This window comes from Carlito syrichta, unplaced genomic scaffold, assembly GCF_000164805.1.
Source record: "Carlito syrichta isolate Samal-C Ts95f unplaced genomic scaffold, Tarsius_syrichta-2.0.1 Scaffold304699, whole genome shotgun sequence".
Taxonomy (NCBI): domain Eukaryota; kingdom Metazoa; phylum Chordata; class Mammalia; order Primates; family Tarsiidae; genus Carlito; species Carlito syrichta.
Window position 1 is genome coordinate 2,493 of NW_007248795.1, and position 20,466 is coordinate 22,958.

Below are 20,466 nucleotides of genomic sequence, written 5' to 3' on the forward strand. Positions count from 1 at the left end.
GGCGGCACCGTTTGCGCCGCCGTGACTGTCCAGTCTGTTACGATGTCCCAGCGGTGGCAACAGCCGAACTCTGTATGAAGAGCAGGCTGCAATGTTAGGGTCCACAGCCCCCCGGGGCGAGAGTCAGAGACCCACTGCAGATCTCCTTTGCAGAGGGCTTCAGAGAACGGATGGCCCCGTCGCCATCTTGCCGCTTCTCCTGTGTTAACTTTAAATGCACTGCTAGTTCCAGACAGGCAAATCAATAACATCATCCTTGACCACTGTGCTGCCAACTTTGTGCACGGCATGAATGTGAGCAAATGAATACAGATTACATTAAAACCTAATTGGGTCTTTGGCTGCTTAAAGTGGATGGCTCATTTGTTTACAAGGAACAAACATCTCACACTCGGTCAATGAAAGTTTATTCTACAAATACCAATGATTTGGAAACTACACATTAACAGGGACAGAGGCGGCCCTAGGGACTGACACCTCAGTTTCTCTCTGCTATCTTTCTATTTTAGCATCCATTTTTCTCTTTGAATCTGCCTTAGGCATCTCTCTATATCCATCAGGATTTTCTACACTTTCAAAAATTCTGATGCTTCAAAATTTCAACTGTACTTCGCTATGGTCATTTCAATCTGGACTCTTTCTCATGGGATGCCTCTATGCAAATGTTGCGTACTCTTTCTAATAAATAGTCCCGATCCAAGAATTCCCAGAAAGGAAATTGATTGCCTCATACGTCATCTCACACCCGGCCATGGATTTTAAATTATAGATCATACAGTAATTTGCAGGCTTATCAATTTCCTGATTGTACTTGGGCCACATGTACAATCTTTGTCCGACAGTCTGTGATTAGGGTACCAGGTTATTTTGCTACAAAACTTGATCACTGTCTACTCAGCAGTACCCTAGTTGAAACTACTTCCATTTGAGGAGGATGTAGACAGGGAAAACCCCCAAACATCTCAACCAACCACAGAAGTGCTACAATCCCTGAGAAGTAGATCCACAAGAAAAGCGAGTCACTCTTTTGGTTGGACTTATACCCATCATGGGAAGATGAAATTCTTACTTTGACACCAATCTTGGGAAGTTGAAACAGATCATTGTGTTGTATGATTTTAGGGGTGCTGATGAAACTCTGGATCCCAAGGTTAAAGCTTCTTCATCTAGACACTGAATGATGCCCAAGGATCCTTTGAAGAAATTTCCACCTGAATAACTCTTCTCCAGCCTTCCTTTCAAGTGGTCGTCTTGTTCTAACTTGGATGCCTCCAGAGGTTGGGAGTTTATTATTTCAAGGGTTACTAGTCTGCTCAAAAGCACTAGCCCTAAAGGTTGTATCATCTTCAGTTGTGTTCAATTTTTTTTTTCTTTACTGTGAAGGTCAATATTTCATGAGAGTTCTCAATTGCCTGTGCATTCATTAAGATATAAATTACAGAAACTGATTCTGAGGGCTAAAGCACAAAGTAAAATGTGTTGATGAAGTATGCATGCATCTCACAAAATCCAGAGCAACTAAGGCTTGGAAAAAATGGGAGTCAGAGCTTCCCTGGCAGCATAATGAGTGGTAGTTTCCAAACCTCCCCTTGTAATACTCTAAGTGTGACTCAGTTACCAAAATCTCCTCTCCTTGTGTCTGAATTTAATATGCAAATTCAGTAAATTATGTAAATTTAATACATAAATTCACTCTGCATGAAACACGTATCCACAACTGTCCCATGAACACCTCATTTAAAAATTTCAATTTCTGTTACTTTCAATTCTTTTGGCTGTTTCTTTTGATATTTACAACCATATTTCAAAACAAAATCTTTATGCTGTCATTCTACATTTTTTTGCAGTTTCACGTCTAATTAGTGATTTTTCCACTATAAGAGTTTCCTTCTCCAACCACCTAGACTTTCTTCCCTTCCCCATACTTCCAAGAAAGATGATAAATTTCAGCTTGACAACTACTCAGTGTGTACATTATTATAATGAGGTAAATATTGTTCACAGTTAAATCACATAGTATATTTTCACTTTTCTGTATGATATTTTATTTTTCCTGAAGTTAATAATCGATTCATTTTGGTTGCTTTATTTTCTATGTACTTATCACTTACATATCCACAAACACCATAGATATAAAATCTTCCTTATATGTTTAAGCATACTAAATAATGTATCGTTTTTCTTTGAAAGATTCCTTCCTGAGCCTTTCTTTCTTCTAGTATAATCTGGATAGTCTGTTTCCCAGAACCGTGGAAACCAGGTTGACCTTAGGCATCTTTTTTTTTTTTTGAGTTGGAGTCTCACTCTGTTGCCCAGACTGGAGTGCAGTGGCCGCTCTTGGCCACCGCAGCCTCAACCTGCTGGGCTCCGGCGATCCTTCCGCCTCAGCCTTCCAAGTAGCCAGAATTACAGGCATGTGCTACCACACCTGGCTGATTTTTTTTTTTTTTTTTGATTTATTGTAGAGATGAGGTCTCGCTGCCCAGGCGGGTCTCGACTTAGGCATCTTTTTACTGTCTTCTTGGGGACTCCATTTTCCCTCTTTCTGATATTGGATCCAACATCTTCCTCTCTTGGTTCACTCCAGTAGCTATCTGAAAAAGCATGGGTGGTAAAATGTGGAGAGCTTTTATAGCTGAAAATGTCTTTATTATAGCCTCTTGATTATTTGGGCAGTACATAGAATCTTGTGCTGAAAATAATCTTTCCTCAGAAGTTTGAAAGCATTGCTTCACATTATTTCAGGTTCCTTTTTTTCTGAGTTGGAGTCTCACTCTGTCACCCAGGCTGGAGGGCAGTGGCACACTCATGGACACCACAGCCTCGACCTGCTGGGCTCCAGGATTTTTCCGCCTTGGCCTTCCAAGTAGCCAGAACTATAGGTGCATGGTACCAAGCCCAGCTAATTTTTTGATTTATTGTAGAGATGCGGTCCTGCCAAGTTGCTCACGCTGGTCTCGAACCCATGGGCTCAGGTAATCCTCTAGCCTTGGCCTCCCAAAGTGCTGGGATGACAGGCTGAGCCACTGATCCCTGCCAGCTTCCATTTTTACCATGGTAAATGTGATGCCACTCTAGTTCTAGACTCTGTGGGCATTCGCTCTCTCTTTCTCTCCATCTCATTCTCCACTTTTCTCTACTTTCTTCTCTCACCCTCTCTCCTCTTTATTTTTATCTGCTTCAGATTTTAGGACCTGCTCTTTGTTCCCAGTTTTTCAAATTTCTTGATGATGTATGTTGCTGTGTTGTGTGCCTTTTCACCTCCATTTTTTCCAGACGCCTGATGGGCATTTAAAACATGGAAACTTTTGCCCTTCAGTTCTAGCAAGTTCTCTTTATTTATTATTTTGTTAACTTACTCCCTTTAGATATCTCTGCTGTATCTGACTGAAATTTCTACTTCCAGTTTTCAAACCTATAGGATTGATCTTATATTTTTTTCTATTTTTTTCTTCCCTCTTTCCTATCTTGTCTTTGTGTTGTTGTTGTACTTTCTTGGGAACTTCTCCAAATACTTTCTCAAAGGAAGGAATTTGTGATAAATATGTGTGTGTCTGTCTGTTCGTCTTCGATTCATAATGCAAAAATTATAAACTTTTGCAAACAGAACATCTCTGATTCATTCTCAAAACTCAACATCATAATTCAATTCCACCTTCAGTAAAGGTTTGTTAATTGGTGTTCCCTCATATCATATGGCTTAGAGTAACCAAATGTTTAAGGATTTCAGGTTACAATCAAAACCAAAAGACAGATGTTCTAAAAGAATGCTAAAGCTGTCAAACTCCCTTGTTTTGTTGCATATTAATTAAAATAATTTGCCTATTGTATCATTAATTAAGAAAATTAAACTGATTCTTTGCATTATTTTCTCCAAAAAACATTTTATGAAGGTCCATCTTGTTTAACGAATAAAGAGATGCAATTTGTCTTTGGTTGGCTTTGTTTCTAGATGTCCTTGCAAACTCTGACTACCTAGGTCATCATACAGAATGATTGTGATCGCTATGCCGCCATCCCCCTACTCACATCAAGACCCTTTTCTCTATAAGTAATTGGAGGTTGGTGATTATCACCATCAGATAATACATTTGAAATTTTCTAAAAGTCATTTTTCCTAATGCCTTAACCCAAAGGATAGTGATCAACAGTGGCACTTGAAATTACCTATCCCAGAAGGATTGGATTGGAAGAGGAGGAATATTTAGAGCCTCTCAGATCACATATAGGCAAGGCTGCCTCACTCTTGTACTGGATGGAAATACAGCAAGATGAATGAAGTTACCTTCCCCCCAAACCCACGTTTTCCTGAATATTCTGTTGGTGAATAGCATGGTCTAAAGTAATATCTAACTCTCATTCATTCATTGGTCACCAATTCCTTTAATTATACCTTCTAAATTATTTCTGGAAATTCTGATCTCTTCTCATGTTCATTGCCATTCCTGATTTTATATCCTAATAATTCTCTTTTGAATAACTGCAGCAACTTCCCCATGGTCTCTTTATCTCCCCATGTGATTCATTCTCTACATTTTAATCAGTGTTATTCTTACAAAATGCACAGCTGACTGTGCTAACCCTCAAGTTAAATTTTTTTTAGCAGTTACTATAATTTTTGAGGAAAACTTAATCTCTAAACCATGCAATTGTGGACATGTCATAACCTAGCCTCTTGGAGTTTTTCTCTCCTGCTCATGCTAACTAACATTCCATCCACAAGTGACTATATAATTTTGGGGACCCAGCACAAAATGAAAATACAAGGGCCTTCTTCAAATATCATTAAGAATTTCAAGAGGATGACAGCAGAGCATTAAACCAAGTGTGGGGTTCTTTTTTTTTTTCCTTCCTTTTGAGTTGGAGTCTCACTCCGTAGCCCAGGCTGGAAAGCAGTGGCATGCTGGGCTCTCCAGCAATCCTCCCACCTCAGCCTTCCAAGTAGCCGGAACTACAGGCATGCACCACCACGTTCGGCTATGGTGTGGGGTTCTCCTAAGTGCTAGGCTTACATGACTACCCAGGTTGCATGACCATGAAGTCATCCTTTACCCAAAGCAATAAAAACCAAAACAAATCATAATAATATGACCACTAATAAAGATCTTTCTCCCATCACTGCTCAGGAAGCTCTGAATATATCATGCTATTTCATTTTTTTGCTTTCTTTGCCCAGCCTGCGTCCCCTGCTTTCTGCCCTTTCACTTTCATTGCCTGGTTAAATCTTACTCTTCCTTACAAAGTCAGTTCAGATATCTTAGACTCCGAAATGCTTTTCTTGGCTTTTCCCTCCTCTTACTTCCTGTTCTGATTAAATGTCCCTTTTCTATGCTCCCATGATTCCCTGTGTGTGCTTTTGGGATTGATTCTATCATTAACAGATCATCTGTGTCCTTGCCTTTGATTTTCCCCTTTTTTCAGCACCAGAGCCTAGGACAGTTCTTGGCACGCAGTGTGTGCATAACACAAGTTTGTTGAATATAAAATTTAAAATAAATTTATTTGACGGTTAAAGTCCAGAATTTTAATTCCATGTTTCATTTCATAAGAGCACATATTATTGCTCTTTTTGCAGATTCTTAAAAGTGCATATTTTGCCGATGTATATCAGATACAGTGTTAAAACACAGTCTTCACTATATGTCATGAAGTTTCAAAGGAATAATTTGACCTTTAAAGTTGATATGAGTCTATACTACAGCTATTAAATATCCAATTTTAACTCAAAGCTTTGATGCATATTTTAGCCTAGTGAATAATTAACTTTTCAGAAACTTTGCATATTTTAGAAATACTCTAGGGATTTTTGAAAAGTATATATTTCTTAGTTTCTTGCTAGTGTTTTGAATGACATTTAATATCTAATTTATCTAGATTCTAGTTGTTTCTTTGTCATTGTTATAAATGATGTGTCAGTTAATATTTTCAGTGGATTTTTTTACAGAAATATATGGTCTCCTATAGAGTTATTTAAAACAAATATAAAATCCCCTTTAACTCAGTTTTACAAAGTAACAGTTTTATGGCTATTTTAAAGAAGAAACACCCTGTCTAACATGTGAGTTCCCAAAATTTACTTATGATTTGTTATTAAAAAAACTAATTAACCAATTAATTACTCTAAGCATCCACAGCTAAAATATTTTCTCCAATGCATTTTTTTAGATATTTGAAAATACATTGTATTTTAAATGGTCAATTGACATTATATCAAAATTATGTCCCCATGGTATTAAAACCCTTATTGATATAAAAGTAAAAAATTATATAATATTTTCATGTAAGGTGAAATCATCTACGTCAGGATATCTTTTTGTGTGCAAATTGTCCATCATCTCTGTTTTTGCTGAAACAAATAGCACACATATGTTATACACACACACACATATATGTATAATATGACACATATAATTGGGTCAAATTTTATTATCAAATTGCCTTCCACAAAGACTATACCAACTTACATTTCAAATAAATATGAACCGACATTTCTGACATTGTCTATTTTCTTTTTTTTAATCTTTAAAAAATATTTACCAATTCAATGTCAATATTATTGTTTAAACATACATTTGCTTGGTTGTTAATAAGATTTCAAAGTTTTGTTATTCATTGACATTCATTTAAATAGAAAAGGGAAGGAAATGAAACTTTACATTAGTATCTCCTCACAAATCATTTCCCTGAGCCACTTCCTCTACTCCCTTTAAAGGAATTCTACAAAGCTCTTGGCTGTGATACATCAGAGTCGTCTTTTCCTTTCTTTCTCCCCTCTTCATCCCTCATATGTATATTCCTTAAGCTCTTTTCTCTTCCACCTATACAACTTGCCCCATTTGATTTTATCTAAAAGGGTTAAAGAAACTATTTCTATTTTTAATCTCCAACTGATGTGTCTTCTTTCTTTCTCCTGAGCTTCAAACACAGATTTCCAACTGTTTACTGAATGCTTCTATTTAACTCTCTTATAATTACCTCAATTAACAAATCTGAAATTTTTTTTTTTTTTTTGAGTCTAAGTCTCACTCCATCGCCCAGGCTGGAGTGCAGTGGCACACTGCTCATGGCCACCGCAGCCTCGACCTGCTGGGCTCAGGCGATCCTTCTGCCTCAGCCTTCCAAGTAGCTGGAACTACAGGCATGCACCACCATGCCTGGCTGATTTTTCTTGATTTATGTTAGAGATGAGGTCTCACCAAGTTGCCCTGGTTGATCTCGAACCCCTGGACTCAGGCAATTCTCTCGCCTCAGCCTCCCAAAGTGCTGGGATTACAGGCTTGAGCCACCATGCCTGGCCTACAAATCTGAAATTTAATAAATCATTTCTTCCATCAAACTTGAGCAGCCTCAAGCTTGTTCCTCTTCTGATGCTTCAGTCTTTAGATAATGGCATAACCATTAACCATTAACCATTAGCTCAAAGTCATATATTGTCACCTTTCGAACCATGAAGTATCAGATTTCATTAATTATAGCACAATCTCTAAAATTGTGTTCAAACCCATTGATATCATCTTTGTCCAAAACACTGTTGCCTGGACTATTTAAATAGTCTCCTAGTGGCAACTTTCAATTTGTACATAGCAGTGAAAATTATTGTTTTTAAATCGATATTTTTCTCATGGCACTCTTATTCTTAAGACCCCTAAGACTTCAACTTCCAGCCAAAATGGAGTAATGCAGACCAGATTTGCCTCCCACTTAAAACAACTAAACATGCTGACAGAATATATGAAACAACAGTGTTCTTAATATAGATGTCAATCAATGAAAGACAGTGACACCTGAAAGACAGAGAATGAATTGCCCATTCATAGCAGAGAGAATTTTTAGGCACAAGGTAAGGTACAGGATAGGAGATAGCTACCTAGAAAAAGAAGTCTTAAAATTTGCAAAGAAATAATCAATACAAATATGAGAGGAAACTACACAAAACCGAGGGAAGAATTGCCTGAGAAATTAAAATTAGAGAGAACAGCACTGGGAATACTTTATTTTTCTTATCAGCAGAGTGAAGACCATTATGTTGTACACTCAGAAGGGATTGACTTATTGGGAAACAATTATGCTTAGACTAAATGTAACTATGACTCCATTTAACCAAACTTAAAAACAAGATGTAAAATATTTTTGAAAAATGAAGGTGTAAATAGACACTGGGGACACCAATAAAGGAGGAGAAGAGGAGAGTGAAGCTGAAGTACAGAAATTACCTATTAGATACAATGCTCACTAACTGGGGAACTAGAAGGGATAAGTGAAACTGTACCCATGTAAGGATTTTAGACTATATGAAATGGTATAATATCACTTAAAGATAGAACATGCTAAGTTAAAGCTGTTTATCATGAATTCTATTGTAACTACTAACATAACAAGACAAAGAGTCACAGCTAATAATCCAAAAAGGACATAAAACGAAAACATAATCTGTACTCAATATAAAAGGAATCAAAAGAAGAAACAATAAACAAAAGAAAGATAAGACTAATAAAAAACACAAAGCAAAATGGTAGATTTGAACTTAACCATATCAAAAGTCACAAATGTAAATGGCATAAACACCCTAATTAAAAAGCAGAGATTGTCAGATTGAATAGCAAAAGCAAGGTCCAATTATATCCTATCTACAAGAAACTCATTTTAAACATAAAGACACAAATAGGATAAAAGTAGATTAATGAAAAAAAAATGTGGCAATAAAACTAATAAAATAAAGCTGGAGTGATGATGGAACAACAAAGTAGATTTCAGAACAAAGGATATTACTAAGGCTAAAGACATATATTTTATAATGACTAAGAGGACAACCGGTCAAGAGAACTTAAGAATCTCAATTGCTTATGTACTAATAACAGAGCTTCAAAATACATAAAGTAAAAACTGGTGGAATTTAAAGAAGAAATAGACAATTCCATCATTTTATTTACAGATTTCAATATCACTCTCTTACTAGGCAATGGAACACAAAACAGTAAAGCAGTAAAAATAGAAAAGACTTTAACAACACTATCAAACAATTGGACATAATTGAAATTTGCATTGAAGACTGGACTGGGTAAAAAAAAAAACGTAGTACATATACATCATGGAATATTACTCAGCCATAAAGAAGAGCAAAATTATGGACTTCACAGCAACTTGGATGGATTTAGAGTCTATGATACTCAGTGATTTATCACAGAAACAAGAACTGAGTACCATATGTTCTCACTCATAAGCATACCCATACCATTTACCATAATACTATAAGAAAGAGACTGACAGTAGTCAGAAACTGCCAGGGGAGGGAGGATAGGGCACATGACATCATTAAGGGTACCTGATCTCAAACAGGCAAACTGGGGACCAAAGGGAGGCGCAAACTTTACCTGTTTGATGTCCACTTGTATACCTAATCCTGAATTGTACCACACAACTTTTCAAAAAAAAAAAGAAAAAAAAGTCAGAACATCTCTGAATTTCCTTACACTTAGAAAAAAAAGAAGAGTCTGGCTCATACATCCATAGGGCTGGCTAGCTGACCATGAGGTTCCAATAAATGAAATAGATTTTTAAAAACCAAAAAAAATCCCCCAAAATTATAAAATAAAACCATCAGAATAGCCATTATTTTCAGGTACACATGCAATATTTACCAAGATAACCCTGTATGGGACCAGAAAGCAAGTCTCAATAAATGTAAAGGATCTAAGTCATAACAAATATGTTCTCTGACCAAAAAGGAACAGATCAGAAATCAACAATGGAAAAATACCTGAAAACAACCTTAAATATTTGGAAACTCCAAAGAAAAAAATCAAAGAGGGAAATACAGGATATGTTGAGCAGAATGGTAGAGAAATAAGATATCAGAATTTATGAGATGCAGCTAAAACAGTAATTTATAGCACAAAATGTCTGTAGTAGAAAAGCAGAATCTCAAATCAAATTATTTTTATCTTTCACCTTAAATAACTGAAAAAAGTAGAGAAAATGAAACCCAAAGAGGAAGAAAGAAAAGTTAGCATAGAATTCAATGAAAAAGGAAACAGAAACAATAGGAAAAGATTAATAAAACCAAAAGCTATTTCTTTAAGAAGATTAATAAAACTAGTAGAACCCATCAATACCGGCCAGAAGGAAAAAAAAAATGCATTACCTGTATCAGAAAAAAGAGAGGGACAACCATTACAGATTCTACAAATATTGAAAGGATAATGATAATGAAGTGCTATGACAAACCTTAGACAAAGGAGTCAATTTAGATAAAATGTATAAGTTGTTTGAAAGACACAAACTAGAGAATATAACTCAGGAAGAAATAGATAATTTAAAATATTCTATATATACTAAAGAAATTTCATTGGTGGTTAAGATATTATACACATACACATATAGTTCAGATAGTTTCACTGTGAAATCTACTTATTTTGGGGGGTGGGGTCAGGGTCTTACACTATTGTTGCCCAGACTGGGGTGCAGAGGTATGATCACAGCTCACCACTGCCTCTACCTCCTGGACTCAAGAAATCCTCCCACCTCAGCCTCCCATATAGCTGGGAGTACAGGCACAGCCCACCACACCTGGCTAATTTTTTGTTTTTTGTTTTATTTAGAGACGAGGTCTTACCGTGTTGTCTATGCTGGTCTCAAACTCTTAGGCTCAAGCAGTCTTCTGCCCTCGACTTCCCAAAGTGCTGGGATTATAGGCAAGTGCCACTGCATCCCACCTAAGTGCTTTTTTAAAACTAAAAAGTACTATATAATATTTTCCATAAAATTGAAGACGAGAGAATACTTCTAAATCAGTCTATCAGTTGAACATCTGATATAAAAATGAGACAAAGACAGTACAAGAAAAGGAAGCTATAGCCCAATATTTCTTGTAAACATATATGCAAAATTTCCAAGCTAAGTGTTAGCAAATCTAATTTGTAAATATACATAAATAATAATAACATATTATGACCAAGTGGATTTATTGGAAAGCAAGGTTGATTTAACATTAAAATTCAAGCAAGTTATTAATGTTATTTATAAACTAAAAAAGAGAAGACATATGATCATGCCGATGAATTCAGAATAAAAAGACAAAATTCAACTTCCATTCTTAAAAAAAATCTCTCACCAACTGTTACAAAGGAAAAATTTCTATACTTAATAAAGGTCATCTTTAAATACCTAAAGCTAACATCATGATTAATAATAGTGGCAGACTGAATGATTTCTCCCGAATATCAGGAACAAGGTAAGAATGCCCACTCTTACCACTTTAAAAACTCAACGCTGTATTCAAGGTCATAACCAGTACAATACAAGGAAAAATGCATCTAGATTAAAACGAAAGATGTAAAATGATCTTTATTTACAGAAGACATGACAGCTTATATAGACATTCCCTTATAGTCTACAAAAATAGCTAATAGAACTAGTAAGTATGTTTAATACGGTTCCAAGATACAAAATCAATATAAAAATATCAGTTGTATTTCTACAAAAAACAACCATCAGGAATTGAAATAAAAGCATATTCTATTTGCAATAGCATAAAATATGATATACCCAGGGACAGAGCTGACAAAGATGTGCTAAAACATTTGTACTAAAAACTACAAAACATGGTTAAGAGAAATCAAGGAAAATGTCAATAAATGGAGAGAAATACCAAATTCACGGGCCAGAAGACCAAATGTTGTTCAGATGTCAATTATTCTAAAATTGATATCTAACAAAATCTTAATAAAAATCCCAGCAGACTTTCTGAGAAATTGACAAAGTGATGGTAAAATTCATTTGGAAATGCAAATGATCTAGAAGAGCTAAATTAAACTTGACAATGAAGATCAAAATTAGAGTACTACAAATAATTGAACTCTCCGTTTATTTACATTTTCCTTAATTTCTTTTAACAATATTTTGTGGTTTTGAATATAAAGGTCTTAACATATCTTTGTCTGATCTGTCCCTGGGTATGTCATATTTTTATGCTATTGCAAATAGAATGGTGCTTTTAATTTCAATTCTTAATAACTGGTTGCTTTTTGTAGAAATACAATTGGTATTTTTATATTGCTTTTGTATCTTGCAACCTTGTTAAACATACTTATTAGTATAAAGCTAAATCTGTAAAGTATAGTATCAGCATAAAAACAAAGCAGTCAATAGGACAGAATAGACCCTCCAGAACTAGAATCCTACATATATGAACTATTAAATTTTGACAAAGATTTAAGGGATATTCAGTGAGAAAAGAATATTTTCAGCAAATGGTGCTGGGGCTATTAATATACGCATGCAAAATAAAAAATAACTTTTATTTATACCTCTCACTATATCCAAAAATTAACTCAAAATGGGTCATACACTTAAATGTAAAACCTGAAGCTAAAAACTTGTAGGGAAAAAAATAGGAAAATAATCTTTATGACTTTGATTTAGACAAACATGAAAAGCATAATCCTTCAAAGAAAACAAAAGGATAATTGAACTGAATAAAACTCCTGCTTTTTGAAAGGCACTCTTAAGAGAACTAAAAGGCAATCCACAGACTGAGAGAAAGTACTTGCAAATTATACATTTTATGAAAGAACATATGTCCAGAATATGTAAAGAATTTTAAAATCTAAATAATAAGAAAATAATCTAATGAAAATAAAATGGGCAATATCTTTTAACAGACACTTCAGCAAAGAAGATATATAGTTGACATACACGTGAAAACATACTCAACATCATTAGTCATTAGAAAAGCTCAATGAGCTGGGCTTGGTGGCTCAGCCTGTAATCCCGCACTTTGGGAGACTGAAGTTCGACACCTGCCTGGGCAACTTGACAAGACCTCATCTCTACAATAAATCAAAAATTAGCCAGGCATGGTAGCGCGCGCCCTGTAGTTCCAGTTACTTGGAAGGCTGAGGCAGAAGGATCGCTGGAGCCCAGCAGGTCGAGGCTGCAGTGGCCAGGAGCAGCCACTGCACTCCAGTCTGGGTGACAGAGTGAGACTCCAACACAAAAAAAAAAAGAGAAAAACTCAATGAAATCCCCAACACACTATTGGAATGGATAAAGCAAACTGGCTATACCAAGTGTCTCATACACTGCTGGTAGAAATTTGTTAAATCAGTGAAAGGTAAGTATCAAAGAGAAAAAACGAAGGATGTTCACAAACATGAATGTTTACTGAAACTTTATTTGTAATAGCTAAAAACCGAAAAGAAACCATATGTCTATCAAGAGGTGAATAGGTAAAGAAACTTGCTGTATATCCAGAAAATGGAATTCAGGTTGAGCATTCCAAATCTGAAAATCCAAAATCTGTAATGTTCCAAAATTTGAAACATTTTGAGCATGACATGAAGTTCAAAGGAAATGTTTATGAGAGCATTTTCGGATTTGGGATTTGGGGAAAAGAGATGCTCAACCAGTAAGTGTAATGGCAATCATGCAAAAGCTGAAAAAAGTCCAAAATCCAAAACACTTTACGCTCCAAACATTTTGTATAAGAGATACTCAACCTGTACATGAGACAACATGGGTGAATTAGAAATGGTTATGCTGAATAAAAGAAGCCAGACAAATGAGAGTATATAATTTGTGATTGCATTTACATTAAACGTTTTTAAAAAGCGTATACTGGGTGGCGGAGGCACAACATCAACAACGGTACCTGACCTCAAACCAGGCAAAGTGGGGACCAAAGGGAGGCCCAAACTTTACCTTACAATGTATTCCTAATCCTGAATTGTACCCCACATCTTAAAAAAAAGTGTATACTAACTGATACTGACAAAAAAGAAATTAATGTTTGCTTTTAGGAAGGAAAGAAACAGGACAGCAGAAAAGGGAAGAATTACAAAAGGACACAAGAAAATGTTGGGTGTTGATTAATATGCTCACTCTCGATTATGGTGATAGTTTTATGGGGGCATACATATGTCAAACCTGGCAAATTATGTAAACTTCAAGTATGTGCAATTTATCGTACATACAATATAACTTTTAAAACTTCTGGAAGAGAAATCTTTGTAGAAGCTTTAGCATAAAGATTAAAACTCTTACCAGGGCCCAGAAGTCTCCTCAAGATCCAGCCATGGACACCCTCTCTAGCTTTGTCTTGAAAAATCCTGCACTTTCTACTTGTGCAGATAAATGTGCACCTTTAGCCTGTGTACCTGCTGATTTCATCTAAATCTTGTTCAGTCGTGTTCTACCACCATCATGTTTCAGCACCACTTCCTCAAGAAGATCTCCCTGAGCCCCAAGAAGTCAAAATTCCCTTGCTGTATACTCCCATGCTGTCTCATATATACATATTTTATACCATCCAGATGCAAAATTGGCTTTTCAGACTGCTTTGCATCTTACCTGAGCACAGAAACTGTGTCTGTAATTCAAGAACCCAATTCAATGCCTGGTTTATAGCAGGCTTTCAAAAAGTAAGGCTGAATTACATTGTCACTGAACTGAGAAGGAAAAGAAACACTTTTAAGCAAGAGGACTTTCTCGGTATTCACACAATGATTACAGGTAGAAGCCCTCTTCTCTGCCTACCTACAAATCTAAACCTGCCTTTATTTTTAGCCCAAACCAGAACACTGTATCCTCTGGGCCTTCTCCTGGGAAATTTAAACTGCCTGCTAAGGAAGTGGGAAGAAATCCTTTCAAGTGGTTTTCTCAGCTCAGCTATTATAACTAAGAGCAGGAAAGAAAGTCAAGAAAGTTCATGTGAACTTGTTCTTTTGATCTTATTAGCTCCATACTGTGGACACTCTGAGCTGCCTTTATTTACAAAGATGGAATAAACTCAGTAAGGTCTTAGTAAAGGAAAAACTATGAATTCATAGCGATGGGGAAAAAATTTGTTTTCACTCACCAAACTCTCCTATTGGTACAAGATTAAAGGACTTCAAGGGTCTTTTCCTAAAGAAAGAGTCACACATAAAAATGCACAGAATATGGCCTGCCCTTGGTTCCTGAATACCATGGAACAGGATGGTGCTTAGGAAAATTCATAATCAGGAACAAACGACACTGCATACTTGCTGATGCCTTGTGTTCATTATTTTTGTACAGGTGATATCCTTTCATTCATTCATTCAAAAAATGTATACATGGAACACCCACTATTTCCATCATAGAGGTGGTTTTTCAACTGGGAGCAATTTTGCCTCCCAGAGGACATTTGGCAACATCTAGGTACATTTTTGGTTATCACAACATGGAAGGAAGGGAGCCAAGTGTCTACACACCAGGGATCTACTAAGCAGTCTACGAAGCCCTGGACAACCTTGCACAGCAAAGAATTATTCAGCCAACAACGTCTATCAGGCCATGGTTGGGAAATCTTGGACTAGTGTAATAAATTAGGTTGTGATGGCCCCTGCTCTCTGACAGTCTCTACTCTTAGTGAACTTGTGGTGAATTTAAAGTTACCTTTTAAAAATGGTTGCAAGGATGGTAATGTGACTGTAAGTATAGTTATGTCTGATTCATATTTTCATCTTTAATAAATAGCACAGTTTTAGCCCATGGTATGTAAACAATGAACACACATGTAAGCCTTCTTATTTTTTTCTTCTATATATTTTTACTTAGGTATAGATGTATGAATGTGTGTGTGTTTGCATGTGAAGAAACAAGGTGTGCTGCTGGAATTTTATGTTAATTTATTCTAATAGCTTTGTTGAGATACAATTAATATACAATATGCTATCTATGTTTAAAATATACACCCATCTCTTGTATTTTCATCTTCTTAGCAGTATCTTTTTTAAAAAGACGTTTTTAATTTTTAAGTTCGCTTTTTTTTTCTTTTATGAATCCTTTGGTGTTACATTGATAAAATCTTTGCCTAATCAATGTCCTATATTTTCTTTTCTTTTTTTTTTTTTTGAGTTGTAGTCTCACTCTGTTGCCCAGACTGGAGGGCAGTGGCCACTCCTGGCCACTGCAGCCTCGACCTGCTGGGCTCTGGTGATCCTTCCAGCTCAGCCTTCCAAGTAGCTGGAGCTACAGGCGCGCGCCACCACACCTGGCTAATTTTTTGATTTATTGTAGAGATGAGGTCTCGCCAAGCTGCCCAGGTGGGTCTCGAACCGGCAGGCTCAGGCAATCCACTCACCTCAGCCTCCCAAGGCGTGGGATTACAGGCTGAGCCACCAAGCCCAGCTAATGTCCTATATTTTCAAGAAATATTTCAGTTTTTGGATTTATATTTAGGACTATTACTCATTTTGAATTAGCTATTATACATTGTGCAAGGTGTAGCTCAAACAAAAATCATGTTTTATATGAATATACATTGAGCTGTCTTAAAACTACATTTAAAAAATCAGTGGACTATATATAGGCAGCCCTGTTTTTAGAGTGTTTATTCAATTTACTTATTTGTCTGACTTCATGCCAACATTTTACTTTGTTGGTTACTATTACTTTATAGTAAACCTGAGATACCGTGTCTTCTCCAATTTTTTTTTCAAAGTTGTTTTGGCAAGTATAGGTCCTTTGTGTTTGCATTCTGTGTTTTAATTTCTATGAATATTAGAACCAAATTGGGAAGAATTTCTTCTCCTTCAATTTCCTGGAATAGTTAGTATAGAATTTGCATAATTTCTTTCTGAAATATTTGGTAACATTGACCAATGAAGCCTGGAGTTTTCTTTGAATTAGAAGCTGGGATGAATTTTAAATGCAATTTCAACTTCTTTGATATTGGGCTATTAAGATAATCTATGTTTTTTGTTGTTGTTGTTTCTTTCAAAGAATATCATTATTATCTAATATCAAATTCAAAGTTGTTCTTTATATTTGTTTATATGTTCTTGTGCTTTTCATTCCTTTGTGTAGATTCAGGTTTTATTTAATATTATTTTTCTTCTTCAAAACTTCTTTTAACATTTTGTGCAATGCAGGTCTGTGGCAACTCCTTATTTCAGCTTAATTGTTGAAATAAATTTTCACTGAATAGAAAATTTTAAGTTGACATTTAAAAATTTTCTTTATTTCAAAATTGTGTGACACTGTCTTCTAGCATGCATTGTTTCTGGTAAGAAATCTGTTACCAATCTTTTTTTGCCTCTATCTGTAACATTTCTAGTTTTCTCTAGTGTCTTTCAGGAGTCACTCTTCATCACTGGCTTTTTTTTTTTTGAATCAGAGTCTCACTCTGTCACCCAGGCTGGAGTGCAGTGGTACGATCACAGCTACTACAACGTTGACCTCCTGAGCCCAAGCTCAGCACTCCAAGTAGCTGGAAGTACAGGTGTGTGCCACCATGCCCAGCTAATTTTTTAATTTGTTTTAGAGACGAGGTAGTGCTAAGTTGCCCAGGTTGGTCTCAAACCCTTGGGCTCAGGCAATCCTCTTGCCTCCACCTTCCAAAGTGCTGGAATTACAGGCATGAGCCACCATACCTGGCCATTTTTGAGCAATTTTATTATCATATGTCTTTGTGCTTCTTGAGCACGGGGTGGTTGTGCTTTGTGAATCTTGAATTTAAAGTTTTATTCAAATCTGACAAATGTTCGGCTTTATTTAAGTACTTCAAATAATTTTATTTCTCCCCCTTCTCTTTGATAAATCCAAATATATGCTTATTAGGCTGCTTGAGGTTGTCTCATAAGTCAATAATTCTCTTCTCTTTCAATTTTTCTTCTTTTCTTCTCCTTGTGTTTACTTTGGATATTTTTGTTATGTCTTCAAGTCCACTGATTGTTTCTTCCACGATGTCCAAACTGTCATTAATTTCATCCAATGTAGTTTTTATTTTAGACATAATTTTTTATCTCCAGAAGTTTGATTTGCATCATTTGAAAATATATTTTGTATCTCTATTTAACATGCTCAATCTTTCTTTTTTCTTGAACTTATGAAATGTTCCAATGTCCTTTTATTAATTACTTCCATCAGGAAAGGTTTCGTTCATTTGTTTTTCTGTTGCTTATCTTAGAAACCTGTGAGTTTCCTTACAAGGTTGTGCTTTTACTTCTCAACTGAGAACATCAAATGGACCTTATGCTTATCTCTGGAGTGATCTCTCTGTGCAGCTTTCATGTTCTTTTTTTTAAGATGGGTACAATTCTGAATTAGGTATACAAGTGGTCATTGCACAGGTAAAGTTGGCAACTTTCTTGACTCCAGTACTCTGCTTTAATGTACTCAGACTTTCAGCGCTGCCTCCTCAGTAATGTCAGTTTGCCTCGGTTTCCCCTCCCTACAATCAGGCCTAAAAACTATGTCAAGACATTAATCTTGGTAAATTATGCATTCATCTCACTTGTTTTACCTCTCTCAAGGTTAACTCTCTTGTTGCCTGATGTCTGTAGCCTTGAAAGTCATCATTTCACATAGTTTGTTCAGTTCATTTGCTTATTTCAGCAGGGAGGATAAGTCCAATCTTCAATACTGTATCTTGGCTAAAAGTAAAGTCATTTATTTATTTATTTAGAGTTGAAGTCTCACTCCGTCACCCAGGCTAGAGTGCAGTGGCACGATCATGGCCACCCAGCATTGACATGTTGGGTTCAGGCGATACTTCCACCTCATCCTTCCAAGTAGCGAGAACGACAGATGCGTGCTACCATGCCCGGCTAATTTTTTTATTTATTGGTGTCCTCAAGTTGCTCAGGCTGGTCTCGAACCTGCGGGCTCAGGCAATCCACTCGTCTTGGCTTCCCAAAGGGCTGGGATTACAGGCTGAGCCACCGAGCCCGGCCCACTTATTTTTTAATTTGATTAATTTATTCCCTTAGATGTAGTTTGATTTTAGGCTAGCCAACTGAACAGTCCCTTTTGTTTCCTCTGCCATTTTTCTTAAGTAATATCTTTTAGAGACCAATGACTCCTCCTCCAAAGCATGCCCCCCCACTTATTATATAGGAGCCATGGGAGAGGATACACATATTACTTAGTTACATTCTGCACTGAAATCACACATTCAATGTAATTCAGAAGATCACATTCTGTGCTTAAGTTCTGTAAGACTCGTAACTAAAAAGAGAGAAAAAAATCAATTAGAAATTTCCCTCGCAGAAGCGACTACTTCCAACTTCATATAGAAAACTCAAAACGATGTATAAATTCACATAAATAAAACAAAACACATTATTATAAAGCTATAGAAGTTGTACTGATAGATTTCTTAAGGAGCTCGTATCTTCTTGGAGGGAAATCAAGAAAATCATTTTTAAAACTTTCACAAGTTCCCACCACATCTCCTAACCTGCCGATTTCACCTATTTCTGTACCCAAGATACTCTGCCTTCTCTTCTGTTAGTTACTATGAATGGTTTCTCAGTAACCTAAAGAAACTCCAAACTCTCCTAATTGCCTATTAGATCATATCCTGTCTTTTCTATTCATGGACATTGCTCCAGACAATCTCCTTTTAACCTCTTGCATCAAGATTTTTTTCACTCCTACTCTATCTTTTATTATCATCTTACAAATCTGTTTTTATTACCCTCATCTTAAAAAAAAAAAAAAACCTCTTGACAATAACTCCCTTTTCATTATAACTCCCTTTTCAATCACCACTATATTTCTCAACTTCTTCATGCAAACTCCTTATTTTTTCTAATATCTCTCTAAGACCCTCCCTTGAGTTTCACTTTGCTCTGACTTTTGATCTCTATAGCTTTACCAAACCTGTTATTATTAAGATTATAAAACATCTCTGTTTTGCTAAATCTAAGTTCTTAGAACTCATCTTCCCTGTGAACTATTAACAATATGCCGCCCGGCATATTGGCTCAGCCTGTCATCCCATGCCTTTGGGAGGCTGAGGTGAGTGGATGGCCTGAGACCGCGGGTTCGAGAACTGCCTGGGCAGCAAGACCTCATCTCTACAATAAATCAAAAAATTAGCCGGGCATGGTAGCGCATGCCTGTAGTTTCAACTACTTGGAAGGCTGAGGCGGAAGGATCGCCGGAGCCCAGCAGGTCGAGGCTGCTGTGACCGAGAGTGGCCACTGCACTCCAGTCTGGGCGACAGAGTGAGACTCCAACTCAAAACAAACAAACAAAAACAATATGCCACACAGTTGATCACTGATCTTCTCAAGGAAAACAAAACAAAACAAAACAGAAACAAACAAAAAAGCTTTCTTTGTCTAAACAGATTCTACTTCATAGGTTTCTTCCATCATTTTGGGTGATCTTTTTAATGCTTCAGTCCTAGTTTTTCCTCATACCCCAAACTTTTAATATCAGAATCTTTGGTCTTTGTATCATTACTCTTTTCTTTTTATACTACTTTTCTCAATTATCTCACTTCATACATAATATTAATTTTTTGTGTGTGACTCTCTCAACATATATTTTAAGCCCAGCACATTCACCTCACTTCTTGTACTGTCTCTTTTATAACACCCATTGTATATTTTATAATACAAAGCACAGAGAGATATAGAAAAATAATGAAACAATATATTAGGTACATAGGATTATATGTGCACATTATATATATATATATATTTTTTTTTTTTT